Source organism: Macaca fascicularis, chromosome 3 (assembly GCF_037993035.2).
Source record: "Macaca fascicularis isolate 582-1 chromosome 3, T2T-MFA8v1.1".
Classification (NCBI taxonomy): domain Eukaryota; kingdom Metazoa; phylum Chordata; class Mammalia; order Primates; family Cercopithecidae; genus Macaca; species Macaca fascicularis.
The window spans coordinates 83,533,916-83,553,361 of NC_088377.1; positions in this window are offsets into that span (position 1 = coordinate 83,533,916).

Below are 19,446 nucleotides of genomic sequence, written 5' to 3' on the forward strand. Positions count from 1 at the left end.
TGTAGGTATAAGGTGTGATGTTATAAATGTGTTTATTGTTTGTTTGTTGGAACTCCAATGTAACCTCCATCAGACTGAGGAGTTGCTCTGTCTTCTTAATTAATCCCCCCTTAGGCTTGGAGCAGTGCCTGGTACATGGCAGGCAAGCAATATGTAATTTTTTAATAATGGTGACTTTCGTTGAATAAATGAAAAGTCCAGATTGCTACTATAAGACCACAGCTGTCTTAAAAACTTATAAGATCCCCAGTTCTGTCTGAGGAAATTGGAGAAGATTTCTAAAAGAAGGTAAAAATAGAGCTGTCTAAAGCTCCTGATTTCAGAGGGCAGGAGAAGGAAAGAATATTCCAGGCAAAGGAAAGAAATGTTTTAAAAATTGAAAGGATACAGGAAAGAGCCCAGTTATTATTCCTATGATTCCTATAAAACCTGTTAAAATGCCTAGAACAAAGGGATGCGTATAAATTACTCACTGATAGACTGAAAATAAAAATTCTAAATCAAGACACGTTTTTGAAGAGAAAGTCCATTCCAAATTTAGATACAAGGCCATTTCTAAATCTTTCTTAGCATCTTTATTTCTAATTTTTAAGAGGGAAAAGGTTTTTGTACAGCTTGTGGATAATTTTGATTTATCGGAATGTTGTGCCACCAGTGAGCATTTACACAAGGTCATATACATTAAAAGGCCTAAAAGAATTGGGAAGATGTGCCACATAAAATTGCCAGTAAACACCTGAGGTCAAAACAATTTGACGTGTACGGGAAATACACCCATGGAAACAAAGTCCAGGGTTGGAAGAGTGTTTTAGTATCTCATTGATGAGGAAGATGAAGAAGAGAGCAGGGTCACTCGGGGCTTCATTGGGACCATAATGAGCCTCAGCAACGGGTCTTCTACAGGGTGTTAGGCAAAGACCGACTATAATCATAGTATTTAGTGGATATTTTTTTACTATTCAAAGCTTAATGTTTACTAAAGTTAAAACTTATTAACAATAACTCATGAGATCAAGCTAGAAGGTACCTGCCCTTTTCTGATGAAAACAGTAAGCAAAACTACTGGACCACACAGCACTTCTGCTATCGCACAAGCAGGTTACAGCATGTTGCAACAGTGCACAATAAATTTATTTAATGGTGTTTATTACTTCAGCTTGCCAAGGAAGACCAATTATGGGTGGGTTGCTTTCCAATTTCTATCAGAGACCTAGTTGAGGAGACTGATATTTGAGAGAGATAAAGGCAGGAACAGGTCAGCCATCTATTCTCCCATCTTCTCTGAGGTACACTTTTATAATCTTTGAGTTTCATTTGCTTAGTCTCCCTCATTCCTGTAACATAAGCAATGTACTTGCATCATTCCTATGAGTGTTTTACATAAAGTGAATACAAGGAAATTCCACTACATTTTTGAATAATTACTATCACCGGCATTGCTCACAGGCTGGCCGATGTCCTGGGATAGGTCCTAATATTAAACTGAATTTTGAGTTTATTATATGCATAGTGGAAAGAGATTGAAATTTTAAGATCTCAATGAATCTATGTTTGAGACCTTGCTCTGGCATTTGGAAGGTGAGTACTTTTAAGTAATTGTAACTGGTCCCTCTTATCCTCAGTTTTTCATCTGTAAAATGACAATACTTTGGTGTCTAATTGAAAGTGGGTTGTATTAATAAGAGTATGTTTTTAGGTTTTGTAAGTTTTATTTTTTTTTCATGACAAACTTCACTTCAGCACTTTATCCGTACATCTTTGATCTTTGCTCAGAAGTTTACCTGCTAAATTTTATCAAACAATGGAGTTGGAGAGTCCGTAATGTTTTGTCTTTACCTCTAGAATAGTCAAACTGAATTTAATGATTATTATGGGCATTGTCAATTTGTTACCATGTGGTAGCTATAATGGTAGCTATATTAATAGGAATTTTGGTGTATGTTATCTTTTTTGTGTTTTAAATTCTAGTAAATGTACGCAGAGTCTCCAATCTTTTTAAACATAGTCAGCGTATATATTATGAATAATGAATCATTTTTATCAAAAAATTTAGGCTGTGAATGTTACACATCCAGTAAATAAGATACAATGATAGTAACCATTAACATCCAACCACTTGGCAAATCCTGGGAATAGAAGTTCTGAGTTAAATTAATAAGTCTAATTCGGCTTTCAATTACAGGATTATTAGATTAAATTCATTTGTAATAAGAGACAATTGAGCTAAGAAGAAAACTTGTAAGTTATTGAGTACAATGCAACTGTTTTGCAGGGGAAAACTGAGAGCAGTGAAGTGAGATGTGGAGTCAATCAGGAGAAGTGCTACCTGGTGAACCACAGGCTCCTATCTTCAAAGAAGTCTCAGTTATAAAGAAACAAAGGCAGACACTACTCAGGTTGATCAAGTTATGTTACTCTAGCAATTATTTTATTTTTGCAACAGAAATAGTTAATTAATTAATAGAACAGTGTAGAATATAGAAAGAGACTGAAAACTATTTGGAATGTTGATGAATGATGACATGCTACGGCAGGTCATTGTCTAAAGTAAGAACTATATAATGTACACAGCTAAGAAAATGTGTTTCTACATGTAATTAATTAAATCAGTTTCTACCTCTCACTGTAGAAAAATTAAGTCCAGATGGATTGGGAATTTAAATGTCAGAAGCAAAACTTTAAAATTGGTAGAAGCAATGTAGATGAAAATCATTCTGACCTTAGGGTTAAGAAGGATTTCATAAGCAAGACACAAAAAGCGCTAATCACAAAAGACGTGATTGATGAGCCCACTATGTTGAGATTAAAAACATCTGGTTATCAGAGACTATCTCAGAAAAAGTAAAAAAAAACCAGCTAAAAATGTGGAGAAAATATTTGTAACACATAATAAATATGTGCAATGTGATCAGTATCTATGTATGTATGTATGTATGTATCTATCTATCTATCTATCTATCATCTGTCTGTAAAAATAAATGAGAAAAAGACAGATCACTCAGAAAAATGGACAAAAACCACAAATAGCATTTCACTGAAAACAAAAACATGAATGGCCAATATAAAAATGAAAAGTTGGTCCACTTTCTAGTGATCGCAGATATGTGAATCAAACCACTATGAGATAGTTTTATGCTGACTTGATTGGCAAAAGTTAATATGGGCGGCATTGCCAACGTGGATCACTGGAACTTCTGGTAATATGCAACAATTTGGAAAATAATGTAGCATTTGACTAAAAAGGCCTGGATTCCAGCCCTGCATGTGGCCCTTCTCCCAATCTTAATTTGCATGCACCAGGTTTTGGCCTCACTAGGTATTGAGTAAGATGTCAGAAATGATGCTGAGAAAGAAACTGTCTTTACCATCAAAGATAATAGCAAAGAGAATTGGGAATAGATCAGAAGAATCAGGACAATTACCCTCCCCGTCCATTAAAACCTTGTTTTTTTTTTGTTTTTGTTCTGTTTTTGTTTTTGTTTTTGTTCTGTTTTTGTTTTTGTTTTCTTAAGAACAAAAGAAGCAAAAAAAAAAAATGGTGATAATGTTATCTCTAGCTTCAAATCTCACTCCAGCACTGCTCTAGGGCTTGACTATTACAGTGTCCTAGTGATAACAGAGGAAAAGGTAGTGGGCATTTTGTCCTGTGTTCCTTAGAAGCTTGCCTCAGTGTTTTGTAAATGGAGGTTAGCTGAGGCATGGCTGAACAACAAACACAGAAAACTGGGAGTTTTATGGACAACGTGGAAGCTGGCAGACAACTATTTTAATTAGTGGTGAGGAAATTAGTTCAACTGAAGGAAACACAGAATTTAGACTTGGCCACGAGATAGCCCTAGATATTGGGACTCATTTTGATGCCTAAAAATTGAAGTGAATATGCACTCTTTCCTGTCCCTCTTTACTTCTTGTCATAGCTGAGTGCTCCTGCGCTACAATTTTCTCTACATTTATAAGCCCATTTATAACAAGTGTAGATAAAATTCCTCAGCCTAATTTCTATCTCTTTGCTTTGGACAATGCTGTCATGTGGCACACCGATGCTTGAATGATTTTTCTCTCTCTGTCTCGACAGGGTCAAGGGAGTTCCGTCTTTGAAGTTTCAAATTTGACTTCCTCCCAGAAAAACTGAGCAAAAAAGCTAATGTGAACTTTCTGGGATAAAGCAACAAGTCAACCCTCAAGTTAATTTGAGACATAAATTATTATGAAGCCCAAGGAAGGGTTTGCAAACTCTGGTAACCTACTGGCTGCATCAACAGGCCTTTGTTTGTGAAACACTTATCCACTGATGCCTGCTCTACACCAGGGATTGCCCTGGGTGCTGCATCGATCTGGGTCTGCAGATGCAACTGGGAGGTATAGATCAGAGCACAAAATTCCTCCTTAGATTCATAATCATTTATACCTCAAATGAACTTGACGATCAACTTGTTTCTCAGTTGATCTGTATTCTCATGAAATACAGACTTATTAAAGAGATTAATAATAAACATACTAACACACACACTCATACATGCTATTAAGATATACTGATTGTCATGCAGAGAATTTTAAAAGGAGCTGTGATAGTGACTTGACACCAAGCTCTATCTGTCTATATGCATACAACGTCAAACAGATTTCTAACTTTTAATAATCTGTGATAGACCCAGCTTGTGTTAAATGTGTTTATATTCTTCTGGGTCTTCTTACATTAGGATATGGTGACAATTAAAGGGCAAACCAGATGTGTTCCTTTTGATATGTTCCTTTTGATGTGTTCTGGTATGTACAGAATGCTGTGCATGTAAGTTTGCTATCTGTCTGAGAGACACAGAATGGTTCCCATTGCTTCTGGAACGAGATAGCCTCCTTCCAGATCATATCTTTTAAAAGATGGTGCTATGTGGTATTCTGTGCCATACACATGGAGGAGGGGACTAAAAATGTGACCCCAGTAGATCATGAAGGCTAATAGTGATACCTAACTGTGTTTTCTCCAGGCTTTGCCTCAGGTAACCTTCATTCAAGCAAGTTGTGAATATTGCTGGAATCAAATTTTTAACTCTAAGTTGTCATGCTCCAGTGTTTTAAGATTGTTTTCTACTTTATGAGTCTAGGTTTGTTCATAAAGGCAACTCAATGAAAGGATGTATCTTAAATGGACAAATAGCTCCTTTATCCTTCTAACATTAGCTTTCTAATTTTTCCTAAACATTTTTCAGTATCAATTCCTGAAGACAATATTAGCAAATCTTGGCATAATGTTATTAACATGTGCTTAAAGGAAAAAAAAAAAAAGAAGAGCATGTGGCTTAGAGGGTCAAGACATAGGAGAAATAATGAGGACATTATGTTCATATGCTGATGATTTCATTGTCCCTTGTTTCCTCCAGGGACCTAGGGAAATGTCAGTCATGGCCAGAAAAGAGTAGCCAGGTTGGAGAGATGCAGGTCTATTTCACACCACACCCGGGGCCATTCTTCAGTGCTGAGCACAGGCCAGTAAATCATGTCCACACTCTTATTATGTGCAGGGAGATGAACTTACGTACAATGAGTGTAAAATGAGTGTACTGAGATGGTCTATATGTGCTGATTCCTTCTGTCTCAGACCCTGCAGTGGCAGGTAAGGCCTGGTGGGGCAGAAGCTGCCATCTTTGTTCACACTTTGTTCTCCACGGAGAGTAGAGCTGGGAATGAGCCCAGGTCTTCAGACTCTTAGAATAATCATTTATGAATAGGATCAGCTGTGGAGAAGCTGTGCTCAAGTACAAGTTGGAACTTTGTGCAAGAATGGCATAAAGAGAAGGTAGCTGAGATGATGCAGAGAATGCATGTGGCTCCGATTAAACACAGGAACATCATGACTGAACTCTTGCTTACTTCAAGAAACATGAAAAAGACCCAGAAGAAACCACAAGTGTGGTTGCAGTTTTGGGTAAGCAGTGATGATTGAGGGTCTAACTAAGCAGAGGGAGTGAATAGATTTTTACTACAAAACATGCATATCTCTAAAAAATTTAAGTACTCCTGTATGCCCAGATAGAATTTAAAACCTAATATCATGTTTCCTCAGAATTTAAAACCTAATGTCTTGTTTCCTCAGCAAAGTTCTTAGCATAAAATCTGAAGACAATAAAAACAAGTCATCTGTAGGCTGGGCCTGGTGGCTTACGCGCATAATCCCAGCACTTTGGGAGGCTGAGGTGGGTAGATCACCCAAGGTCAGGAGATTGAGATCAGCCTGGCCAACATGGTGAAACCCCATCTCTACTAAAAAATACAAAAATTAGCTGGGCATGGTGGGGGATGCCTGTAATACCAGCTACTCCAGAGGCTGAGGCAGGAGAATTGCTTGAGCTTGGGAGGTGAAGGTTGCAGCGAACTGAGATTGTGCCACTGCACTCCAGCCTGGGCGACAGAGTGAGACTCTGTTAGAAAAAAAAAAAAAAAAAATTCATTTGTATGAACCTGGGTGTGCCAAAAACACGAACACGCTCATGTCTTCCTTCCTTCCTTCCTTCCTTCCTTCCTTCCTTCCTTCCTTCCTTCCTTCCTTCCTTCCTTCCTTCCTTCCTTCCTTCCTTCTTTCCTTCCTCTCTCTCTCTCTCTCTTTTTTTTTTTGATGGAGTCTTGCTGTGTCGTCCAGGCTGGAATGAAATGGCACGATCTCGGCTCACTGCAATCTCCCCCTCCCAGGTTCAAGCAATTCTCCTGCCTCAGCCTCCCAGGTAGCTGGGATGCCCGGCTAATTATTGTAGCTTTAGTAGAGGTGAGGTTTCACCATGTTGGCCATACAGGTCTCGAACTCCTGACCTCAGGTGATCTGCCCACCTCGGCCTCTCAAAGTGCTGGGATTACAGGCATGAGCCACCACGCCCAGCCTATGAGTTTCTATATATGCTACGGTGATTCAAGGAAAAAGTAATTGATTTTGTATTTATGATGTAGTAAACCCTTGTCATTCACTGCATCATCCTTTACACAATATGTGTTAAATGTTTTGTGTGTGATTGGCAGAAACTAAAAATTAAAACCTCCATTTGTAGTTTGTAATGGATGTAGGGAGATGGCCCACAAAGCCTCAATCTTGCCAAAGCAGAGTGGAAAAGCTGGTTAGCAGAAGGTTTCCAGCACCTGGGCACTAACTAGCCCAAGTGTGGATGCTGAGCCAAGCGATGCTTGAAGACCTTAGATACTTTAGCGAGAAAATCTGAACTAAGTTTAATCAAAAGTGACCGGGGAAGGCAATAGAAGGGGGCCAAAATACGATGATGCATAATGGAACATCTTTACATTTCTTGATTTCTCCCTGATACCCAGATGGCACTTGCAGTTTCCTGGGAGGTCTTTTCTTTCTAACAATCTGCAGCCTCACCTCCTGCATTGATGTTGGTCATACCCTGCTATTTGGCTTATACGATGCCTTATTTTTCACATAGCTTTTCCACATAACTTATCCTCTTTACAAAATAATAGCTACCATTTCCGGTGTGCTTACTGCATGCCAGCACGTGAATGAACATGTGAATGAGCAAAATGCTGACTCTTATCCTTTTGATTTTAGAGAGGTGCGTGATCTGGGCAATGAGTGAAAGTTCTGGGTCCTGAGCCAGGTCTGCTGGCTCCAGCATAGATGCCCCTTCGATGTTGCACCTGCAGTCTCACCCTCTGCTCTTCCTTCAAGTCTTTCCCTCTGTTTAGTCACCACTAGCAGGTGACCTCGGTGTTTCCACCAAATAAATCAATTATAATAGAACTATTAATGTGTTTAGATGCTTTGAGGGAAACAGAATAGTACAGATGTGTGTTCCCAGTGTGTAATCTCTGTCTCTTCTCTCTGCACACACACATGCACCTAGACACCTGGTTTTGACTTCGTTCGTACACTGAGGATAATACTTAAGCAATAGTGACTATTAGTCATATCCTTGTGTACCCTCAGTATCGTCTCTAGTATATTCTGATTTCAATGAGAACATTTTTTCCTTGTAATCACACATTGGTCCAAATGGAGAGGCACAATTTTCTTGGTGTTAGGAGCTGGGATGTTGGTGGTGTAGCTTTGGTATTTATGCAGTCACTGTATAGTCAAGTTCCACATTATTTAATATGGGTGTTAAAATTTTGTCAATGTGTGAAAAAAGAAAATAGAACAAAGACACGTCAGTTTCTCCCATTCCTGGGTGTCCTTTGGCACTGATTACATGGATGTATCCTGCCATTACTTTTTGCATGTGTAACCTTAAAATGTCCAAAGAAAAACGGAGTGTCACATAGTAAACTCGGGACGGCAAATGCTTTAAATTCCAGCAGGTGCCTCTTCCATCTTCCAGCCACACCCATCCATTCTTCTCTGGAAATAAAGGACATTCTCTTCTAAATATGTCAAATAAAAGTGTTTATCAGTGTTAGAAAATCACTGAAGAATAACATAATGCTCAAATAAATGGACTACTGTTTTCAAGTTCTATGTGCTTATGTATTCATATAAACCTACACATGTGCATGTAAATAATACTCTGATTCCTGAATCAAAACTCAGGGCCACTTCATTCCAAGAAGGCAGATAGGGCCCCACTTGAAGCTCTGCTGAGAATAGGCTGTCTTAGAGTGCAGCTATTGAACTGTTCCACGGACACGGAGGTGAGGCATTTGTACTTTATTGAACTTGATTCATAGAGAAGAAATGAGAAAGGTAGATGGAATTCCGTGCACCTGTGTCCCCAGTAGAATCCTGGGATGGGCCGAACATGATGATATCTCACTGTTCTCATCCCGCTGAAGAAAGGGGCTGCTGCTGAAAGCTTCAGGGGCAGAAGAACTCATTTCAGAAGCAAACCTATGAGAGGAAGAGGCAGAAGACTCACTAGGCTGATGTCGAGGGGCAGAGTGTGCCACAGGCAGGCAGAGAGGCAGTCTCCCTCCCTCTGCTTGAAGGTGAGGTTGGGTTAAGCACAGTGAGAATTTCAGTGAACACACTACTCTGGTTTGCACCCCAAGCAGCAGGAATACAGATTCTTGACTGCAGGTGGGTAGAAACTAGTATCACCTCATATTTGGGGTCCTGGAAGCTCATGCATCTTTAACACTATGAGGGGAAAAACATAAACATGGTGAGATTTGCTAAATTTGTATTAAGCCAGTGGCCACTGAGTAAAAATTAATTTCTCCTCTTCCAGAGAAAACCAAAGTGTTGTGTTTAGAAGGGCCTAAGTTGGAATCTATGTTTTGCGATTTGATTAGCAATGAGACATATCACTTGTGCTCGTGTTTAAAATCTGTACACGGTGGCTAACAATGCCCTCTTCCGAATGCTTGGAGAGAAATAAAGTGAGCTGATGTTATGTAATGAGCTAGCTTAGGACCTGGTATATAATTCTTTGTTTGGTAAAGCTCTACAGATATTTATAGTGTGGTTCTCACATGCTGGGCCTGAGTCAAGCATGGAAGACAAAGAAGAAAAGATGCATGGTGGTCTTCAGAAAGCTCACCATCACAGTCCAGCTGGGAGTGGAGGGATGAGGGTGGGAACTAAACCAGAGACAATTTCAAAGTGACACAGTGGACAGGTGGTCTATTCACATTAGTTGGTAATGTGGTGAAATCCAGCGTAGTGCATTGGCAGGACGTGGTGGATGGAGTTCCACCTGAATCAAACAGCCTCTCCATGGAGGAATTTGATGTCTGCTACTTCATTTCTAGGAAACAGAGGCTGATTGAGATGTGTGTTATTCTAGGAAGTCCTTTCTTCCCAGGCAATATCGCATGTACAGTTGTGCTCAAACCTGACTTATTGCAAGGAAGGGATCAGGTCAGAAAATGACCTTGCAATGTCATCTGTCCCCCAGTTTCAGTTCAATAAGGACCAAAATGGACAGAGAAGGAATTTATTTTCCCCAAGCATAACCTATAGAACTATATTTTCTATATATTCTACCAGAAATGTTTATAATAATCATATTGCCAAAAATATTTACAATATTTTGAATGTCTGATGGAGCACCACAGATTATCTGTTATGTAGTGAAGCAGATGGACATGATGGTTAACAGATTAAATTAAAACAAAAGCTTCTTTCTTTATACTTCTGTGATTGGGATTCTGGAACCGTTCCCAAACTTACTGGATTCTAATACCTGTTCATTTAGGACAACAATAGTATCTGCCTCTCTTGAAATAACCTATGTAAAAGGTTTAGCAGAGAGCTTAGTAGTAGTTAGTGATCAACAATATCTTTACTGAAACCCAAAACTGTGATTCATTTTCAACTTAGAATTATTTTCTCAAGGGAGAGATGAACATTTGTTAATGTCTGTAGATGGTGATGCTGTTTTCAGATTAAAGGCCAGTATCATGTGCGCTCTGATGAGTCATTTACATTCTTCTAAGGATGTCAGTTTAAGGCCAAGGTGTTTTGAAGTGAAATGTATCATGTACGCTCCCCCTTTTGTCACATTGGAAACATCTCCTTCTGGGTCTGTGCTTAGGCTGAACAATCTTTCTCTATCTTCTTCTTTTGATGGAAGATACAATTGTTTGCTTACTCTTTGTTTTCTTTTCCAAAATGCTGAGACAAACAGGTGACCCGTCTACCCATTGTGCTAACCTAATTGCAGGCACTTCCCGTTGTAACCTTCATTTAACTGCGTATCATTTCCCCATTTTAAAAATTTTCTTATTACTGATGTGCTGCCTTAGTATATGTGTATTGAAGCAATTTGTATTAATTATTAGGATGACTTATATAATATTAGTTTCAATTTTTTTTTTTTTTTTGAGACGAGTCTCCCTGTGTTGCCCAGGCTAGAATGCAGTGGCACGATCTTGGCTCACAGCAACCTCCGCCTCCTGAGTTCAAGCGATTCTCCTGCCTCAGCCTCCTTACAGGTGTGCACCACCATGCCCAGCTAATTTTTGTATTTTTAATAGAGACAAGGTTTCACCATAATGGCCAGGCTGGTCTTGAACTCCTGACCTCAAGTGATCCACCTGCCTCGGCCTCCCAAAGTGCTGGGATTGCAGGTGTGAACCACTGCTCCCAGCCACTGTTTTTAATTTTATATTAGCTTCATGAAAATACGTACATGAAGTATGTATAATAAATGGTTAAAAGGGACAGAGAAGTAGAACAATGTAGGACGTCACATAACTCTAACATTGGAAGTGGCATTGAAAATTGGCCTCACTGATGGAGCCCAAAGACCTGACTGGTTCAGTGATGTGGAGAACACAGATAATGCTTGAGGACGTGCGTGCTGCTCAGCAGGGAATGCAGCAGCCCAAGAACGCGAACCTCCTCTACATGAGCCACACACTACTGAGCATGGCTTGCAGCACCTGCAAAGCACCCGTGCACCTTGTGTAAGGCTTGTGGGACTTGGCAGGAAAGGTAGGAGCCTGGAGAGAGGGAGTGCTGTGGGCAGGAGATGCCCATGCTTAGCACAACAGGGGGAACAGGATATGGCCGGCAGGGCAAGAGTAGCTTGGAAGGCTCTGTGGGAGCCCACAAGCAGGTGTGGGTAGCAAAGATCTGCTGCTGGACAAGGTCAATGGCAGCTGAAAGAGCAAAGGAGGCCAGGAGGCTGGTGCTGGTGAGAAGGGTCCATAGCAGCCTGGAGGCCAAGGTTGCGCTCTCTAGGAACCGTGTACTGCTCTCTGTGACTGAGAGGACCTTCCAAAGAGGGGGAGAGTCTGCAGGGCCACATGAATGCTCAGCATGACCCAGGGCATCCTGCAGAGCAGGGATGCAGCCCGGAGGCCTGCTTGGCTGCTCAGGATGGTCTACAGCCTGTGTGGAGCCCAGTGATGCCTACAGCAGCCTGGAAAATAGGGACGCACTCTGCAAGGCCCACCTGATGCTCAGCCTTGTGCAGTCTTGCAATTCCTTAAGGGAAACATGAGATGCAGATTTGGGATGGCATTACATGTTTTTTTGTAAATTTGGGAAACAAATTTATTTATTTATTTATTTATTTATTTATTTTTTGAGACAGAGTCTGGCTCTGCCGCCCAGGCTGGAGTGCAGTGGCCGGATCTCAGCTCACTGCAAGCTCCGCCTCCTGGGTTCACGCCATTCTCCTGCCTCAGCCTCCCGAGTAGTTGGGACTACAGGCGCCCGCCACCTCGCCCGGCTAGTTTTTTTTTGTATTTTTTAGCAGAGACGGGGTTTCACCGTGTTAGCCAGGATGGTCTCGATCTCCTGACCTCGTGATCCGCCCGTCTCGGCCTCCCAAAGTGCTGGGATTACAGGCTTGAGCCACCGCGCCCGGCAGGGAAACAAATTTAAATAAGAATATCTGTGTAGGCCAACACAATGAATGCATGGGCCTGAACGAACATTTTTCTTACTCTCTGTCAGGCTCTGATAAGAGAGCACGCTCTTTTCTTAGGAAGTGCCAAGGGTAAAAGTGCAGATGTTGCCATGAATGAGTTCATAGTGACATGAGTGTTTCATACTCATCTGTATTGTCTTCTCACAGAATCTTTCTTACACCCTGGACAGTGGTAAGAGGTACAGAGTGGACTCTGCAGGCACAGCCTTGATCCCTCCCTGCCCCTTCCCTGTGGCCTCTCTGGGCCTCTGCCCCAGCTCCCCCTGCCCTCTCCGTAAGCTCTTGCTCCCTTGCTGTTTGTTCCCAGATCACACTGTCCCCTTTCTTGAAGCCCTCCATGGTGTGGTTTCCCATGGAATCCCCTGAGCTCCTGAGTGGTCTCCATCTTCCTTGCTGTCCCATTGGAGAGCACTCCATGCTCCCGAGATCTGGAGCCTGACCCTCCCCCTCCCCCTGCCTGGCCACTCTGTCACTGAGTCCTTTCCTGATTCCTCCTGTGACGTCCTCAGTCACATCCATCCCATTGATGTTCCCTGGGGCTATGTTGTTAAGTTACTTATCTACTCCTTTCTTGTTTGTATTCCTGCCCCCACCCTGGAGTATAGGTCTCAGGAGCAGGGGGACTTCACCTCTCTCTCATGCCTGCTGTGTTTCCAGTGCCTAGACAGTGCTGGGAAGGGCCAGCCTCCAGCAGGTGCTTCCCATCTATACCCTGGGTGCATTGCTCCCCTCTCCAGGGTGTGACCAGGGCCTCGTCTGAGCAAGCAGATGATTGCTAAGGATTGAGGCTTAAGGGAATTATGTTCTCCCTCTGATCTATGGGGCTGGAGTTAATAAAGCTTTTCCCGGTTGATTGCATCAAGGCCACTGGAATGTCTCATAGTTTGTTGCTAGGGATAAATGCTTGCTTTTACTTTTTATGTATAGAGAAAAAAATATTTTTCCTGAATCATAAGTTGCTCTTGGTTTTTGCTGTACACTCCGCTAAAACAAAAGATTGTCACTGTGAGGGGACGAATTGTGTCCCTCCAGAATTTGTGTGTTGAAGCCCCAACTCTCAGGACCTCAGGATATGGCTGTATTTGGAGACAGTATCTTCAAAGAGATAATTAAGTTAAAATGAGGCTGTTAGGGTGGGCCCTAATCCAGCGTAATTGGTGTCTTTATAAAAAGAGGAGATTAGAACAGACACACACATACACACACACATAGAGGAAGACTATGTAAGGACACACGGAGAGGAAGGCCACCTACAAGCTAAGGAGAGAGGCCTCAGCAGAAACTAGCCCTGCCCAAACCTGGATCTCGCATTTCCAGCCTCCAGGAATGGGAGGAAATACATTTCTGTTGTTTAAGCTACTCAGTGTGTGGTGTTTTGTTATAATAATCCTAGTAAACGAATGCAGTTGCTTATAAAAGTCAAAGATTCGGCCGGGCGCGATGGCTCATGCCTGTAATCCCTGCACTTTGGGAGGCTGAGGTGGGTGGATCACTTGAGGTCAGGAGTTCAAGACCAGCCTGGCCATGATGGTGAAACCCCGTCTCTACTAAAAACACAAAAATATTGGCCGGGCGTGGTGGCAGGCACCTGTAATCCCAGCTACTTGGGAGGCTGAGGGAGAAAATTGCTTGAACCGGCGAGGCAGAGGTTGCAGTGAGACGACATTGCCCTGCTGCACTCCAGCATGGGCTACAGAGTGAGACTGTTTAAAAAAAAAAAAAAAAAAAAGTCAAAGATTCTAGCAGTTTTATTATTTTGTACATTTCTGTGTTTCTAATATGTTTCTTTCCTATACCTTGAAATGTGGTCTCTTATGATCCCTCAGGAACTAGTGAAATGATATTTTTGTTTGCCATGTCAGTGTTACATTAGAGATTTCGTGAAATATTTCATTCAGCTCATCCATTTCACAGCAGTGGAAGCGGAAGTGAGCAGGCCTGTGTGAGCCGCCCGTGCTGCCAGTTGGGAGGCGGTAGAGATTCAGCTGCTTTGGTGGGGAGCTCATCCAGCATCTTATGCCACTGTGTCCTTAACAATGTGATGCTGGCTGTTTATCATGCGCAGTGTCGATGGGTGGCAGAAGTTCGTGGTTAGCCTTCTCTCTGGGAACAAGTAGTTTTATAGGCAGTTGAAGAGAGGAACAGAGAGCCAGAAGTCCAAATCCTGAGGCCTGGACCCTGCTGTGACAAGACAAGCAAAGATCCTTTTGGAACCAGAGAGTAATCTGGATCCATTCCCAGCACCTCGTACAGAGCTCCAGGTAGGCTGGGGTAGAGGGCAGCTATGAAACCCAGTGGGAAGGGCTTCATGAATGGCAGATTAAGTAGGAAAAGAAAGAAGGGGAATCAAATTTAAGTATCAATTCAGCTGCAAGGAGGGATCGTACTTTGAAAAAATTGCTGAGAGAAGGGACAAAGCCAGATGGAATTCGGCACACAGAGCTCCGATCGCATGCTGAGTGCGGTTTGGTTGGTGACAGGCACTTATATTTTTGTAATTACTGTCGAATGTACAAAGCTCTTTCACCTACACTTCATTAAACAACCCCTGTGGCTTGGTGATTACCAAATTCACTTAGCAGACAGAAAACAGACCAACGCCCTCATGTTACAGGCCACGAACTGAGGATGGGAAAGACCCGTGTGCATGGCGGGCAGTTTCCAGAAAAGAAGACCAGACGAGGCACGAACATTGCTTTATAAGTGAATAGAGCTCCTTTAGGTTACTTATGCGTTCAGGAAAAACACAAATATTTGTATGTTTTCTACTTTGGGGCATTTCCCAACTGCCTCCAATTCATCCAAGCTTCGAGGTTGTACAGAATTTTGTGGTCATTTGTTTTAATTTCTTACATATATGGAGGGACTGTTAGTTTTGAGACAACTTCACAAAGACTATCCGTTCTCAAAATGTCCATCTAAACATTATTGTTCTAGGCCCTATTTATTTTATTTTCTTATTTTTTGAGACGGGGTCTCCCTCTGTTGCCCAGGCTGGAGTGCAGGGGTGCAATCTTGGCTCGTTGCAACCTCTGCCTCTCAGTTTCAAGCAACTCTCTTGCCTCAGCCTCCCAGTAGCTGGGATTACAGGTGTCTGCCACCAGGCCTGGCTACTCTTTTGTATTTTTAGTAGAGACAGGTTTTTTCACGTTGGCTAGGCTGGTCTCGAACTCCTGGCCTGAAGTGATCTGCCCGCCTCAGCCTCCCAAAGTGCTGGGATTACAGGTGTGAGCCACCATGCCAGGCTTAATTTTTTTTTTTTAATTTTGTGAAAAATGCTATGGTTTTCCACTGGCTGCAAAGTGCCCTAAAAAGAGACAGCTTGCTGGATACCCGTTTCAGCATGGCTCCGAGGAGCCTGTGTCTGAGGTCCTCTTCCAGCATCCACTCCTCCCAAACTGTGTCTCTCTGCTTCATGGTTTGCCACTTGCCTTCTCTCCCAACTGTGCGGATCTGGAGCCTGCTCCCCTAAGCTCCCCTAGGTGGATGCAGGCTGTGGTCAGACCCTCACGGGCCAGCAGGTCCCAGGGTAGCACACTATCCATTGCAGAGCTCACGGGGATAGTGATTTAAAATTCTAGAATCCACATATTTTGATTTCTCTCTTCTGTGGCTGAACCATGCTGTCTGGCACTCCAGGGAAGGAGACAGTGAGCAATCCTGAGAATTTCTGTATCTCTGAATGACGCTGTTGTTGGTCAACTCATAGCTATTCTCGTCCACCGAGGCCTTTCCTGGAAGAGCTGGCTCCTTGCAACTAGCACAGGAGCCCTGTCCCAGGTCCTTGTAAGGGTCCCAGGTGGTCTGGGAAGTTGTCTCTTACTTCTCTACAGAAACAAACAAACAAACAAACAAACAAAAACTCCCTTTGAATGTAGCTGGGTGGGGACACCATGACTAAATCTATGCGGCTACCTTGCAACAGAGGGGTCTTTGAAGCAGGAAATATATCTTAAAAGGATTCGGCCAGTGTCTGCATCTGAACTAAAAGCCATAGGTTCATCCACAGTTTCTGTTATAAGAAAGAGCAAATGTTTTGATTATTTTATTAAACATTTTCAGTTAGGTATTCTTATTTGTAGACTGCAACAATTTATTTCCACCACTTTAATGAGTAAAGGTTCAAAAATCAGGCTGGATGCAGTGGCTCACGCCTGTTATCCCAGTACTTTGGGAAGCCGAGGCTGGTAGATCACCTGAGGTCAGGAGTTTGAGACCCACCTGGCCAACATGGTGAAACCCTGTCTCTACTAAAAATACAAAAAAATTAGCTGGGGGCGGTGGCAGGTGCCTGTAATCCCAGCTACTTGGGAGGCTGAGGCAGAAGAATTGCTTAAACCCAGGAGGTGGAAGTTGCAGTGAGCCGAGATTGTGCCACTGCACTGCAGCCTGGACGAAAAGAACACTCCATCTTGAAAAAAAAAAAAAAAAATCAAGCACTGGTACACACACAGCACGTGCACACACACACACACACACACACACACACACACACACACACACACAGAGAGAGAGAGCGAGAGAGAATGAGAGAGAGAGAAAGGTATTCTAAGTTTCTTGGCTCTAATAGGATTTTAAGATAAAATCTGCTTATGCCTATCATAGTTTTACTATAACCCAGGATCGAAAATTAGGAAATGGAGTAAAGGGAGAGGAAAGCCCAGCCCTTGAGGTCCCACAAATGGGGGAGAAGTCAGAGGGGCTCTAGGCTTAGCCATCGGGAAAGAGCTGAGAGATAAGGAGGCAAATGCAATGCAGAGAAGGTTTAATTAACTCTGCTCTTCGCCTGGGGTCTGGGCGGAGACCCTCTCCCAGTGTTTCTGGGGAAAACCTGGTGGCCATGCCCAGGTGCCTCCAATAAGGGAAATTAATTTTATCCAATTTTCACTTTTCTTATTGCTTGATTTTTCTACCAGTGATTCAGCCTGTCTTGTTTTTAAAGTGTGAGTGAAGATGCAAAGACTGAAAGGAGATTTCCACAAAGATATCCTATCCAAAATAGTTGATGAGGTCCCCCAGGAAACAAAACCTGCTCAGGACAGAGGTGTGGCATGGGAACAGGTGCCAGTGAAGAAGGAATGGCACAGCTGTCTGCCTCCTTGTTCCTGATGGAGCCGGGGAGCAAAGCATGTTTTCTTTTATCCTTAGAGCTCTGATAGAATTCTCACTGAAACATAGTTCAACATGTCCCCGCAACAATTTTTTTTTTTTTTTTGGCTTACACTTTTAATGTCATTTCAGTTTAAGCAGTAGGTCTTTTTCCTGTTCAATGAGATCCTCCCCTTCCATGTCTCCGCTATGCTGGAAATCCTGTTAGGTGACAGTTCAATTGTCTAATTGTCACTCCTTGACTTTGATTTTTCATTTAAAAAATATAGATCACTGATTTTGCTCTTGAGTGTGAGGCCTAGCAAGGCTCAGCAAGGCTGTTTTCATTCTGCAGCCCTCAGATCGCTGTTGCATAAGACGGTGGCGGGGGTCGGGCTTATCTCAATGTCACCCTAGCCCCCTAGTCTCATCCCGGCTTAGGAAGGCTCAGGGCTGCTTAGGTAGAGGGACCTCCTTAGTCTCTTTCTCACTCTCCAGGGACCCCAGGTAACCTCTCCATTTGAGGAACTCAGACTGGGGACGCTTCTTGCATGGCTAAAGGAGAGAGAGGGTGACAAGGGAAGCCAGCAGGGATGTGGCCTCCTCAAACACAGCACCATTTCTTCTACCTGGGGAGCAGTTACGAGGCCCCCCAACCTTTAGGGCTGAGGGAGGAGATGGAGACCACCTCATAATGGGTGGGATGTTAGAGAATCTGCAGACAGGATTTTAAGCCACAGAGTCAGACATCTGGCCACAAATCATGTACGTTCCTCCAACATGAAAACGGTATCCACCCCTGCCAAATTCCCCAAAAGCCTCATTATTGCCTGAATCAGTTTGCAATACAGGTGAGGTTTCTGGCTTGAGGTTCTTCAGATCTAGTTTCTCTCCGTCTGGAGAGAAACAAAAACCACAGAAGAGGCAGTGTCTCTGTCCCTCACTCACTTGACTTACAACTGCAGGGCAGATATAAGACAGCCACAATAAACTCTCAAGCTGAAGAAGGGAGAAATGGGGGAGTGGGCACAGCAGTTCCTGGTCCATATCACGTGGAGATGCATCAGACACTCACGGTCCACAGACTACGGCCCGGGCAAGGTCTCCATGGCTTCTGGCTTCACCCTCTGGGCTCTGAGTAACCCTTCTTTTTCCATAAGGAGTGACCCATTTCTGGAGCTGAATAGTGTCCTCAGCCCTATCTCTGCTTTGGAACAAATTACACATTAGTGGCTTAGAACAGCACCTATTTATTATCTCACAGTCTCCTTGGGTCCTGAGTCCAGGCCCAGGCTGACAGGTTCTCTGCACAGGGACTCATGGGGCCAGGGCCAGGTTCTCCTGGGGAATCAGGGTCCTCTTCCAAGTGCAATGTTGCTGGCAGAATTCATCTCCGTGTGGGTGTGGGACTGTTTCAAGTGCCTATTCTTCCATTAGCTCTCAGCTCCTTGACGACGCCCACGGTTCCTTGTCAAGCGGCCCTGGAGGGAAGTTTGCAGCACAGATGTGGGTGTTCTGCCAGGCTCACCAGAGCGCATCCCTCCAACTTCCTCTTCTGCCATCAGCTGGAGAGAACCTCCTGCTTTTAAGAGACTCGTGTGATCAAATCAGGCTCACCTGATCATCTACCCATCTCAAGTTCAGATGATTCAGGACCTTAATTACATTCACGTAATCCCTTCACAGCGGTCCCTAGATTAGCATTGGATGAATAACTGGAGGTTCGTGTGTTTCCCCCAGAGATTTGGCATCCGTCTTCAAATTCTGCCCACCACACCACTCCTGGCAGTTTAGGGGTCCATAGTTATCATTTTATTGTGTCTATCTTTGTTCCTTTTCGCCCAAGTGGGTCATGTTTCCATAGAATAATTCTCTTGAGAACTTTGGGGAGCTCCTGTGAGATGAGGGTGCCTTCCACTATGCAAAGGCTGCAACCACACATCTCTGAGATAAGCCCATGTCTACTTGAGCCTCCCAGTAAGATTGTGATCTTAAGCTTCTGAGAAGCCCTATTTCTAACAGAATCTGAGAGGTCCGG